The sequence below is a fragment of the Hippoglossus stenolepis genome, chromosome 3 (assembly GCF_022539355.2).
Source record: "Hippoglossus stenolepis isolate QCI-W04-F060 chromosome 3, HSTE1.2, whole genome shotgun sequence".
NCBI classification, from domain to species: Eukaryota; Metazoa; Chordata; class Actinopteri; order Pleuronectiformes; family Pleuronectidae; genus Hippoglossus; species Hippoglossus stenolepis.
The window spans coordinates 29,375,521-29,387,462 of NC_061485.1; the positions used below are offsets into that span (position 1 = coordinate 29,375,521).

Sequence of the window (11,942 nt, forward strand, 5' to 3'; positions counted from 1 at the left end):
CAGCAACAATGTCTTTGGATGACTCCTCCTCTGAAGAGGAAAACATGGAGAGTTACTTCTTCGCTGCTCAAGAACTGCGAGTGCTGTGATTAGGTAAATGTGTGAATAACTCTGTTGCTGCACTGCTACTGTTGCTACTCCTGGCAGCCTTAGGAAGGCCTTAGCTTTGTGTTGGGTAGCTGTTAGCTTTAGCATAGCAATCATCAGAGGGACATCTTCAGAATTTAACACTATGGTTTGTTTGTGTCCTTCAGTTCTTCTCAAGTGAAGCTGTACCACTGTGCTCCAGCTCCACACTCCCTCCTGCAGCCTCCGCTCCTGATGCTAACCTCCTGTCTCCATCACACCAAGCAGCAAACCTGGAGTGACAGAACCTTCTCCATAGCTGCCCCCTCCCTCTGAAACCCCCTCTCCCAAACACTATTTTTGTATTTTTTTGCATGAGAATTGTTGATCATATCATTTCCAGCAACTGCCTTAATGTAATTTCTGTGCATAATAAATGACATTGATCATAACATATTGGGATTTCCTTGCACTTCTACACCATGTTATTGGCAGATAAGATGCTGATTGAGTTAAAGCAGTGAATGCTCTGCTTTAAGCAAAATAAACACAAAAGGATCAAATGGATTTGAAGTAGAATGGGCACATTACATTCTGTAGAGAGTACCTCAGCTACTGAAGTCAGAAAATTACTTTCTTTATCTGAGGTTTCAGTCATTTATAGTCACAGCAAAGCACACAGGTCTGGTTGTCTAAGTGGCGCCCATATCATATTGTTTAAGATGTGTAACATCAAGCTTGTGTATCAGTGCTAAATACATCCAGTCATAAGTCAGAGTCCACCCTCTTGTTTACACTAAAATTAGGTGACCCAGATGTTTCACAATGCAATCTGATAAGGTCATATGAGAAACATTCTTAACATCAAAGAAATGAACACAGCAGTACAGCAATAGATGTTTCACTTCAATCAGTAGCTGGTAAGCGGTAATGAGGCAGGGGTTTCTATCAGAAATCATTTCTGGGACATTACTTTAAAAGATCTCCAGTATAAGCAAATATGTTCTAAAATTGGTTTACATCCAAGTGTGAGGCTGTCCCACCACTTGGAGTGAAGATATAGTCCAGGTATGAACAGTCAAAACCTCAAATCACACCCAGTACGGTATGGTTCAGGTGACAGTAGGTGGAAGGTGAAGGTCATTTCCATGAGCTCAAGAGAAACAATGTGACGTCTTAGTAGTTCATATTTGGGTCCTCTTAAAACATGCACCCACTAGGTACTCTATACTGTAATCCTGAAAACCAGGGACCATGCTGCATTGGGGTCTAGGGGAAGGGAGTAGCAATGTTAAAAATCAAAGGGAAGACTGTGATATGAAAAGTGTTTCACAAGGAAAATTAGGTCTACACTTGCCCAAATTGAATGCAGATATATGTATCAAGTCAGATGGATACCATAGATTTATACAGAGTCAATGTCATTGGTAGTGAAAGTAGAAAATGAATACACTAAGATACATACAGTATGAACACATAAAAAATGTTCAGAAGTATTCAAAATATATCATGCAGAAGAGTATTGGTGTAAGTATATGGACATAATATATGGACACAAGTATAAATATTGTTGTGAGAGAATACATAAGTAGTCCAGAGAGTATGTACACAGTGTGTGTGGGGGAGGGGTGGCTGCAAGTTAGGGATGGTGGTGGTGGTGGGGGGGGCCTGTGGGATGACGAAGTCATCACCCGCCCTACTCTCCCTCTGATTGGCTAGTAATCCTGATTGGCGCCAGAGCTATGTATTGGTGTTTAGGAATGAGGACCGTCAGAGTTAGGGTCAGGGGTTAGCCAATCAGAACCAGAGTAGGGGGCGGGCATTGTCATCATCGCGGGAATCCTGACACGCTCCACAACAGCTGATGCTCCTGGACAGGTATGGGACGAGCAATTATGAATTTTAATATTTCAGTATTGAAAAGTATTAGGCATTTGTTAATAATTACCATGGAGCAGAGTTTATATTGGTTCCTAACGTTTCAGTTTGGTGTGAAATGCTAGGAATGTATAGTATAGTGTAGTGTGTATGTGTATACTAACTTGAATGTGAAATCTCAACATATAGCTCAGTCTACTGCAAAAGTCATAAACACCACATTTAAAGCATAGATCAAATTAAGTTGTATGGATGTATTTTATTTATATGTATTGAAAATAATGAATATGCTAGTATGCACCACAAAACATTACTCTGATATTAATGTGTTTTTGTTCCATTGAGGTTGGAGTAACCAGCATCCCTCCACTCACCAACCCTCCATCATCCCTGCCAACCAGCCACCCATCAGCCAACTGGCCGCTTGTCCTCTCAAACAACCCTCCACCAGTCCTGCCATGCAGCCTCCCAGTGCCATGTTGAATCAGGGTATGTTGTGGTGACATTTTTAGAAAACGAACACAATAACGTATTTTTACTAAAGTGTTACACAAGTAAATAATACACACATGTAGGTCAGAGTAACTAACCTTTGAAATCTTCCTAAAGATGACTGATGTTTGTGAACTTTGTTTCTACAATTGTCATGACACTACATTATGTAAATGGAAATTTGTTTTGTTTTGCTAGAGTTGTGATATTGTGGTAATACATTGGAGTATTATATTCATATATATATATATATCTGAGTGTGTGAATGGATATGATCCCTAAAACTGAGCTCATCATTCATGTTTACTCTTTAGATTTTTTATCTTTTCACATATTTTTAGTGGATTTGGACTCACAAACATATGTCGTAGTAGGCGACTAAAGTGAGAAAAGTGAGCAGCGGAGTCTGTGTTTGTGCGCCGTTACCTTTCCCTCAGATTCTGGGACTATATTAAGCTGTGCAATTCTTTTATATAATCATCCATTTATAGACATCAATTTGGCCGGGACAAGCGTGATTACTAACAATTTTTAAGGAGGCAGTACGAAATTTGACAGAGCAGCGCACAATGAACTGAATATCTTTAATTTATTATCTAGGGCAGCAGGGCTCCATCTAATTGGCCAAATATATTGACATGCAGAGCGTGAATACATGGCACATTGAACACCATTTATCGCAGTCCAAGCAGTCTTTTGTGATATGTACATCGCCCATGTTGATAGTGCGATGACCGTAATTTTAGATATCTTGTACAGCCCTAGTGTCTATGATTTAAAACCCATAAGCATGATCTGTTTTTCCCTGTTCTAAAGCCAAATAAGGTTTGCTGCCATCTAGTGGTTATTTCTTTCCAACCAGCTGAATAGTTAATGGGTTTGAAGTCATCAGCGGATAATGAGATGAAATGTTGCTGGTCAACGTAATCATGTTATTTTGCTGATGATAAAGCCAAGGAATCATGTCAAGTTAAAAGTGCACAGGAAGGAACCCTGTGGAACCCCAAACACTATTGTTTTTGTTGGAGTGGAAGTCGACTGTTAATCGATTAGTTGTTGCAGCCTAGATTGACACACCCAGTTTTTAGCATTTCAGTAGGTTCCCATGATCTCCATGATGCATGTGCTAAATGCATAGCTCTGGTAGGAGTATTAGGATGTTCACTGACAATTGATTATCAAATTGTGCAACAATGCTAATATTAAAATATATGAGGTCAGATTGAGAGTAAGTGTACTCTTGTTTTGCTCTTTCAGAAGCAACCATTCAATCACTGGAGGAGAGAAGTAGATGAAAAGTAGATGAAGTAGTGAAGAAGGTACTGAAAAGCAAAAGGTTGAAGGTTTTATTTGTTGTAATTTGAGGTCAAAAAATGTAGTTGTAATATACAAAAAAATGTTGTACTACAGAGATACTAACTGGATTTACAATCACCACAACTTCAAACTGTAAAGTCATCTGACCATAGGTTTGCTTTTAATGGTAAACATGTTTTAATGTGTTTCAGGGGAACGTAATGGAACTGGTGGAGCGGGAGCCCTGTTCCATGTGGTATGTACAATGTCTCTTAATTGGATTTGATTGTCCCTAAAATTACTTAATGTTTACTGCAATATTACAATTAAGAAATTAGTATTATATATCGTTAGTTTTTCTTATATAACATTATGCATTTCTTTACTTTTATGTAAATTGTTGCTGCTAATGTGGTGCTATTTATTTATTTGAAAAATATTTTTAAAAAGACAAGTATAAACTATTGTCTTGACAATTGACTCTTACAATAATCAGGTCATTTACACTAATCAGCTTACTGTGTGCATGTTAAATGCATATGGCATTTATAGCTCGCTGTGTCTCGTTGCCCTTCTTCCTTGTCAAGTTTTGAATTCCATTCAATGCTAATGTCAAAAAAATTCTTGGTTAATTACAGTGGGAAGACGTGGCGCTTGCAGTGTGTGCCAAAGGAGAACACCGGGAGTTGACATACATACACACAACATGAATATACACAAAACGCATACACACACACAAATGTGACATAAAAGGTTCAATGTTAAGTGTTTATTTTTCAAGAAGTTTTTGTTAATATTACTTATATATATATATATATATATATATACATATATATATATATATCTATGTATATATATGTATATATATATACACATATATAGATAGATATATAGATGTATTACAACAGAGCATGTCAATATATATACAGTATATATACTGTATATACAATATATACTGTATATACAGTATATATTAATAATGTAATATTACTATTATTTGTATTTGTTTAATTGAAAAGACTATCTTGCTGTTTCTTTAGCTTACTGTTAATTTATATTTTAGGAATGTTGTCAAATTTGTTTTGTATGTATGGTACATTAAAAACCCTTCAAACCCCAACGCCTTGTGTGAACTGCTAAAACCATTTGCTGCTGGAATTGTTTGCTGAATTTTATATATAAATTATATAATTGATATATTGCCTTATACAGTATGTCTATCATCTCTATACAGTAATACAAAATAAAAAAATTAAAATTCAAGTAGACAGCAGATTTGTTATTATTCATCGCTATTACAGAGCACATGAAGATTAACAGTATGTACAAACAACTCTTTACATAGCAGAAATACAAATACAAAGTTATAAGAAAAAAGTAAAGATAAAAAATGTATTAATGATATACGAAAAATAATCTTAATGTTCATCATCAGTCCATATCAAATTTATCAAATACACAATAGGCATATATACTGTAAAAATGTGCACTTATACTAAGCCGTCCAAGATGACGGGTCCGCTCACGCATGCGCACTCGGGCCCGCCTCGGTATGAATGTAGTTGCGGGACTTCTTAGATCCTTCGAATTAGAGGTGTAATCTATCATCAAATATTAATATCAAATAACGTGAATAACGTTCACGCTCACTGAACACGACGCACGGACGATGATTCAAACAGCACGCTACGGCGTGGTTTACGGCATGGCAGCGTTCACAGCAACCACCATAGCAACGATAAAAACGTGACATTACTACGATTTTTCTGGCGAGATCTGAAAAATATTCGTGATAACTAATAAAATATAGATCGTAAGCATGAACTGGCTGAAGATTGTGGAAGCAAAGAGCATATTTCTCGCTAGAAATGGTGTCAGAATGTATTTTAATGCCCAAACTATATTATAAAATGACATTTTATCTGAAAATACAAGGAATGTCCGCCATGTTTTCGTTTTCAGGCAGGATCTTGAGAGTCACGTGACGTGGGCACAGGCCAATGCAAAACAATGGGCAGACAAAAACGTAGGTATCTCACAATCTGAGAGGCCAAATTGTGAGAATACTACGTTTTCCAAGTGGACCAACGTAGGTGGTGTACGTTTTCTGATGAGACTGGGTTGCCCAGGATAGGGCTAGATGATTTCAGTCAATAACCGTATGAATGAGGAAAGCATGGGAAAGACATTTGGGAGCTTCAGATTTTTCTAGGTCACTGTGAGGCTGTTTATTGCCACTTGATTGAATGCAACTACAACTGTGTAAATATGTAATAAATCTTATTGAGCCAGAAATAATGAATTCTTGCAATTTCTAAAGAAATAGGACATTGTATTTGACTGTTGAAATGTAGGCTCGAGTCCAACCTTTCTGGCTTAATTTGTAATTTTTAGTGATATGGAATCAAGATAAAGACAAAACAAGACTTTTAATCCGTCTTCTTTCGGGAACAAAACAACAATTTCCTTTTATTCTGTGTACAGCAGTAGAAAATATTGACAACAGGCAACAGGCAACAGCCTATCCCAGCCTGCATTGATTAAGCAGCACGGTACTCTATGGACAGGCTGTATGAGCAGTTTATCATCTCCATAGGAGGAGAGCCATTAACACACATGGGGAACATTCACAGTGGGGCCTGAGTCTCACACTGTTGCAACTCACCTCTTTGCTGTGAGTTTACAGCTTCTCTAATGCGTGTTGATCCGTCAAAACAAAGCAAAGACCTGCCAGTCCAGTGATTCTTTGACCTTCTCTTATTTCAATATACTGATATGTTTCTGGTGAATTCCCATCACAATTTGGTTTGTATAAAATCACACTGTGTTGTTGTAAGAAAATATTCTTTTGAGCAGTTAGTAATAGGCCAAATTACTTGTGTTTGTATCAACAGTTGTCCCAACCTTACTGTTGCATCGGCTACTTTGAACCACTTAAGTTATTGTAGCTTGACAACACTAATATCCCCCTTTGGGTTTTGTTTTTTTTTACATTTGTGCTCTTAGCTATTCAATTGATTTCTTACAGTGCTCATGAAGTGAGTGCGATCTGATGCGTACAACGCCTCCCTCTCAGGATGCTGAGTGTAGCTCTGATGCCTGCAGTAAGACCAGGACTGACAGTGTAATCATCATTAAGCATGGAAGCTGGAGATACGACTAAACGAGCTTGCCTTCCGAGCCATTAGCTGCATCTCAGGTCTGGCATCTTCACCACCGAGCTTTCTCTCAGTGGCAGCCGCCTCTCTATGCTTTAGGCTACACTCACCACAAACGTCATCCACATAAGCTCTTTAGGGACTCCATTAGAGCAAAGAAAGACACCATTTGTGAAGACACGATGTATATTGGAGAGTTAATCAAGCTGCTTAATTTGCCTGGGGCCCATTACTCACCGTGGCTTATTGTGTGGTCAAGAAGACAAAGGGAGCATGTCGCAAAAGACGCTGTGCACCTTTAATCTTCCCAGGGCAGACGAAAACCAACAAACTATATGCCAATCACATAAATTGCAACATACTTTTTCATTATAAGTTCAAGAAGTCTTCAGTGTTGGCAAACAGCCTCAGAAGCTCTGTCTGTGAAACTGTAAACACAAAACTATTTAGCGTGCCTACATTACGCTACATAAAACCATTTGACTTTTAAATTTAATCTAGCAGGCAACCAGTTTAAAACGGCAAACACAATTATGGCTTAGAAATGCATCCACCAATTGGTTGTCCCTCATAAATAATCAAGTCCAGGAGTTGGAGTGATTAGGGATGTGGAGACACGTGTCAACACCATACAGCGCTTGTCCCCAGAGCAGAAGATGGTTGTCAAGATCCAATTTTCTGTTTTCCACTGTGTTCCAACAGGAGTTAAGAGGTAGTACGCAGAACAACAAAAACTCCAAACTTTCTCTCTATTTTTACCCAAACTTTGCAACTGTCAGAAAGTCTTACATTTAAATCTCACTGGACTGTCCCTGTTCCCTATTATTCATCTACCTCTCCCTTAAGTAATGCTGGGTAATGGAAACAAAATGGGGGGAAATGCAGGGATTTTTTTTAGGTAGTGATTTGTTTGCTAATGCTGTTACTTTCACAGCTGATATACATTGCTGGCTGATGTAATTTAGTCCTGTGAAACACACAGCACCCTACCAGTCTGCTTCATAAAAGAAATGTATCTTTTTTTCATTCAAATAGCCCATTATGTCCCTGCATATTTCTCCCTCGCCCCTTTTATGATAACCTTTCTGAATTCAATAGTCGCTGATAAAAAAATACAGTTGGAAATGTGTGGCAATCACACGTAGACATACAATTGCAGGATTCAAACCTGAGGCGCAAACAAATTACAACCTTTCCTCCTCCTTTCTCCTCTAAACAGCCCCAGGTTGAAAATGATTGAGGAATGATATCAAGCTGCATATTACAGGAACGGTAGGTATTCAAACAAGCTTTATTACGACTCAGCATGCTGGCGCTACCCTATTTCGTGCTGGTTTTGAAACCATATGCATATTTTTTTCTTTTCAGGTGTTTATTTTGCCTGTGCTGAGAGAACTTCTAAAACAGCAAGATAATATTGACAGGTAGAAAACTCATACCTCAAAATAAAGGCTTCTTGCACATAAGAAAAATAGGTTTCTGTAGGATAATGGTAGGTTTTTGAGTCCTGCTGATGGAATAGTTTGTATGCTTGTCTTTGAACTGATGAAAGCATGGACTTTACCAAAACACAAGATACAATGTTTTTATTATCTTAATTTAAAACTAAGAACTGTAAAGTTTTTAGGTGTTTTTAGGTGAATTATCCAATCAGTTATGTCTATAGTCCAACATTTGGTAGGTTTCATTCATAAAACACCTATTTTAAGGTTAGGGAACGATTGTGCTATCATGAGAGAGCACACATCAAACTGTGTATTTTTTGAAGAAGGAAAACAGATGTTTTTTCATATATTCTTTTGGATTCCCTTGGATTGTTGCTCACTTTAATTTGGTGTTCCTTTGCAATATTTTTTGCATGACCCCTGACCCGTTGGAGCAGCTAATGTGTTGGTCCAGTCCAGTTACAATACACAGCCATTATACTGTAACATAATTGGAGGTCACAGAAGTTATGATTTCAGAAAATGACCAAATGAGTGGCTTAAAATATATAAAAACTGAATTGTTACATAAATGTAATGATACAGTGTTGGATTTATTATGAATCAAAGGACATATGTTAATTCTTCCCCTTACATGTACCATAGAACATGAGTAGACTATTGTCAGGGCTCATGTGTTGTGTTTATGGCTGCAGAAGAAAAATAAATCTTGTTCTTCCAGTGGCAGCTATCTGTGAGAGGCACAAACTGGGGCTATGATCAGCCAGTGCTCGGTTATTTATACTCGGCGCAGCAGCTGATATACAAAATCAAGCTCAAAGTCTTTTTGTCATAAATAGCAAGTCACCACAGAATTCAGCAAACTGCTGCAGCAAACTTTCAAATACAAGCATAAACATATGAGCTTATTTGAGCCGAGGATGTACGAGTTTTGCTGGAAGAATCCTCTGTATAAACTTCATGTGCCAACAGGAATCTATGTGTTTTTGTTTACAGTGATGAAATGAGCAGAGAAAACACATTTTGTTGCCAAGAGGAAGTTCATACCATAAAGCAAATGTGGAAAACAAAAAGCTGTCCTCTCTTCTGTCCTCTATTAATTGCAAAGGCGGAGGTAGCATGGCAATAATATATCACTGCAAAAATGTAGGAGGAGGTCAGGGTAGATGGTGTTGAGTTCAAAGCATAAAGAATGACTTGCACTATAGAATCTATGGTTTATATCTGTTATCAACGATCAAAGATGGTTATTTGTTGAGGTCTTTTTACTGTAGTTGAGATGAAACTGATTGAGTTTACCAGGTTATTTATGCTGAATGTATTCAGTGGTTTCAAAACTAAGGGTCAAAATAGTGCCCTTTTAACAGAAGTTGTCAAAATAGTAGTTCATTTTAAATTAAAGCATGCAGATAAAAAATATTTGTCCCCACATTACTCTTAAAGTGAATTTAAAAGAAAAGCGACGGTTGGAAAAATTGTGACATGTGCACGTAGTTGGTTTTTTGCAAACTAGCTTGAAATCAATATGCTTTGTATTCTTGAAGCACGTCCTGCAGGATGAAGCACACGAGGCTATGGCACTGTTATTTGGGGGGCTGCAAAGTTTATCCCTTCTTAATACCATCGAAACGTCAAATCTTCATGTAAGAAATCAACAAGCCCTGATAAATAATACATTAGCACACAAAGCAAATCCCTTCAACCAGACATTTTCTAAAACTGAACTAATAACTTTTTAAGTACAAGGCATAACTTATAATGACCAAAGCCATGACCAGTAAATAGAGCTGTTTCAGGCCCTGTATGCTGGGGAAAGCATGAACTGTACATGCACACATACACCGGTGGATGTGGATCACATGCTGGCGAATGCCTGACAGGATATTAACCTGCTGACACAAAGGCCTGTTCACCTCTATGACTACTTGCTCTTGTAATTGAGATCCTGTGTCATGATTCTGTCCGGAGGGCTCCAGTTCCTACCCCTCGTCTGGAGGGAGTAATTACTAAAGGACATTTTCTGTTGTTTCACCTTCACCTGGCTCCTGCGTTTGGGTGCTCCTGCTTTCCACTTGTGACACTCGGTCTCTGTCTCTCCCTCTATTTATCCCTCTTTTTTTGAGGGTGGGATGGATGATGGCTCCATCAAGTTACTGAACTGAGACACATTGCTCCATCCGCTCAATAGTGTTCTTCAGTCTAGTACCTTTAGTCTTGTGTGAAGTTAACGCACCACTAATTTACATCTCATTAAATGCACAACATACTTTTGGATGTATTGATTTTTGTGGCAGTTTTATATTCTTTTCATCTATTTTCCTTTTGTTGTACTCCCTTGTGTCATCATGCCACCCTGTACCGCTCATTTATCCTTCACCATGGCTCCAGATTGCGACCATTTAGTCTCATTTTGCACTATTTTTTGGAGAGCAAATATGCCCAACGTTAAAAAAAATTAATCATCGTATCACGTGAAATACCAGGAGCGAGTGAGAATGTGTGTGTGTGTATGCTCGCAGACTCCTCAGACAGGGAGCGAGGTGGAGTTTAAACACACATACACACAGGCCCCAAGGTCCCGCCCTAGCTCACTTGACATACACAGAGAGTCAGTAACGCCGAGATGAGAGGAGCAGAGCCTGTTAACGTGAACCAGTCGGTAAGTCCACTTTGTTGAACAATGGCAACAAAAGTAAAAGTACAGGGTTTCCACTACGTTCTGCCGCTGCCACTGCTTCATTCAGGACAGAAGCAGCGGTGGGTTTGTACCGTGCTGGAGTTTCCTGTGTCCTCCTCCACTCTCCTGCTGACCTGCTCTCACTTTAACTAATCAACACCAAGTTATCAGGACCTGATCAGTACATGAAGTTTACTTAGTGTTGGTTTGATTCACTCCAGAGTTTATGAGGCTGCATTTAAACAATAATGAAAAGTGAGTCAAAATTTTGTGCGCGCTCAGTACAACACAAGACGAACACACAGCCGGGATTCAGTGTTAAAGTGACAGGAGCGATATATTATATTATAATATTTTTTATTCTAATTCAAATGTCAGACTGAAAATTCGTAAGAATTCATTGCTCTTTGAAAGGGTGTATTTGCAGGATCGTGCTCTACTATTATCATTATTTCAGTGGTATAAAATTGTTTAAAAATGATGACAATAATATCATTTATCACAATAATTTATTGGACAATATATCATCCAATGTTTTTAATAATGCAGCAAGTTAGAGGTTTTCCTGCACAGTTTCCAGCTTTAGTTCTCTGAGAATTCCTTTTATATCCAAGCAAAATTGGTATTGTACACTGAGATATCCCTCACTGAACCCATATTGAATTGATCAGAAATCGAAACGTATCGAAACCTTGTGAATCGGAATCCGGTCAGGGATGCATTGTAACCACATTTAACTCAAGTGTTAATGTAACTGTGTTATCACTCCACATACAACTCGAATGTGAGCAGAAATATTGTCAGGGATGCAAACACATGTATGGTGAAAAAAGAGAGAGCTCGTCGAAGTAGGAAAGAACTGCGTAATATACCATCTGACGATCTGCTAAATTATATCTAATGTACACAGATCAATAAGGGATGTTAACT

The 11,942-nt window shown here is 38.2% G+C and overlaps 2 long non-coding RNA genes across 2 annotated transcripts; both read left to right on the forward strand.

The window, feature by feature from the left end:
- Positions 1-2: 2 nt before the first annotated feature.
- Positions 3-522, forward strand: LOC124851330. The gene is made up of 2 exons (XR_007032377.1): positions 3-93; positions 255-522. It is a non-coding gene; the product is annotated as an uncharacterized LOC124851330 (long non-coding RNA).
- Positions 523-1,748: 1,226 nt separating this feature from the next.
- On the forward strand, positions 1,749-3,756 carry LOC124851331. The gene is made up of 3 exons (XR_007032378.1): positions 1,749-1,944; positions 2,290-2,433; positions 3,694-3,756. It is a non-coding gene; the product is annotated as an uncharacterized LOC124851331 (long non-coding RNA).
- Positions 3,757-11,942: the final 8,186 nt, after the last annotated feature.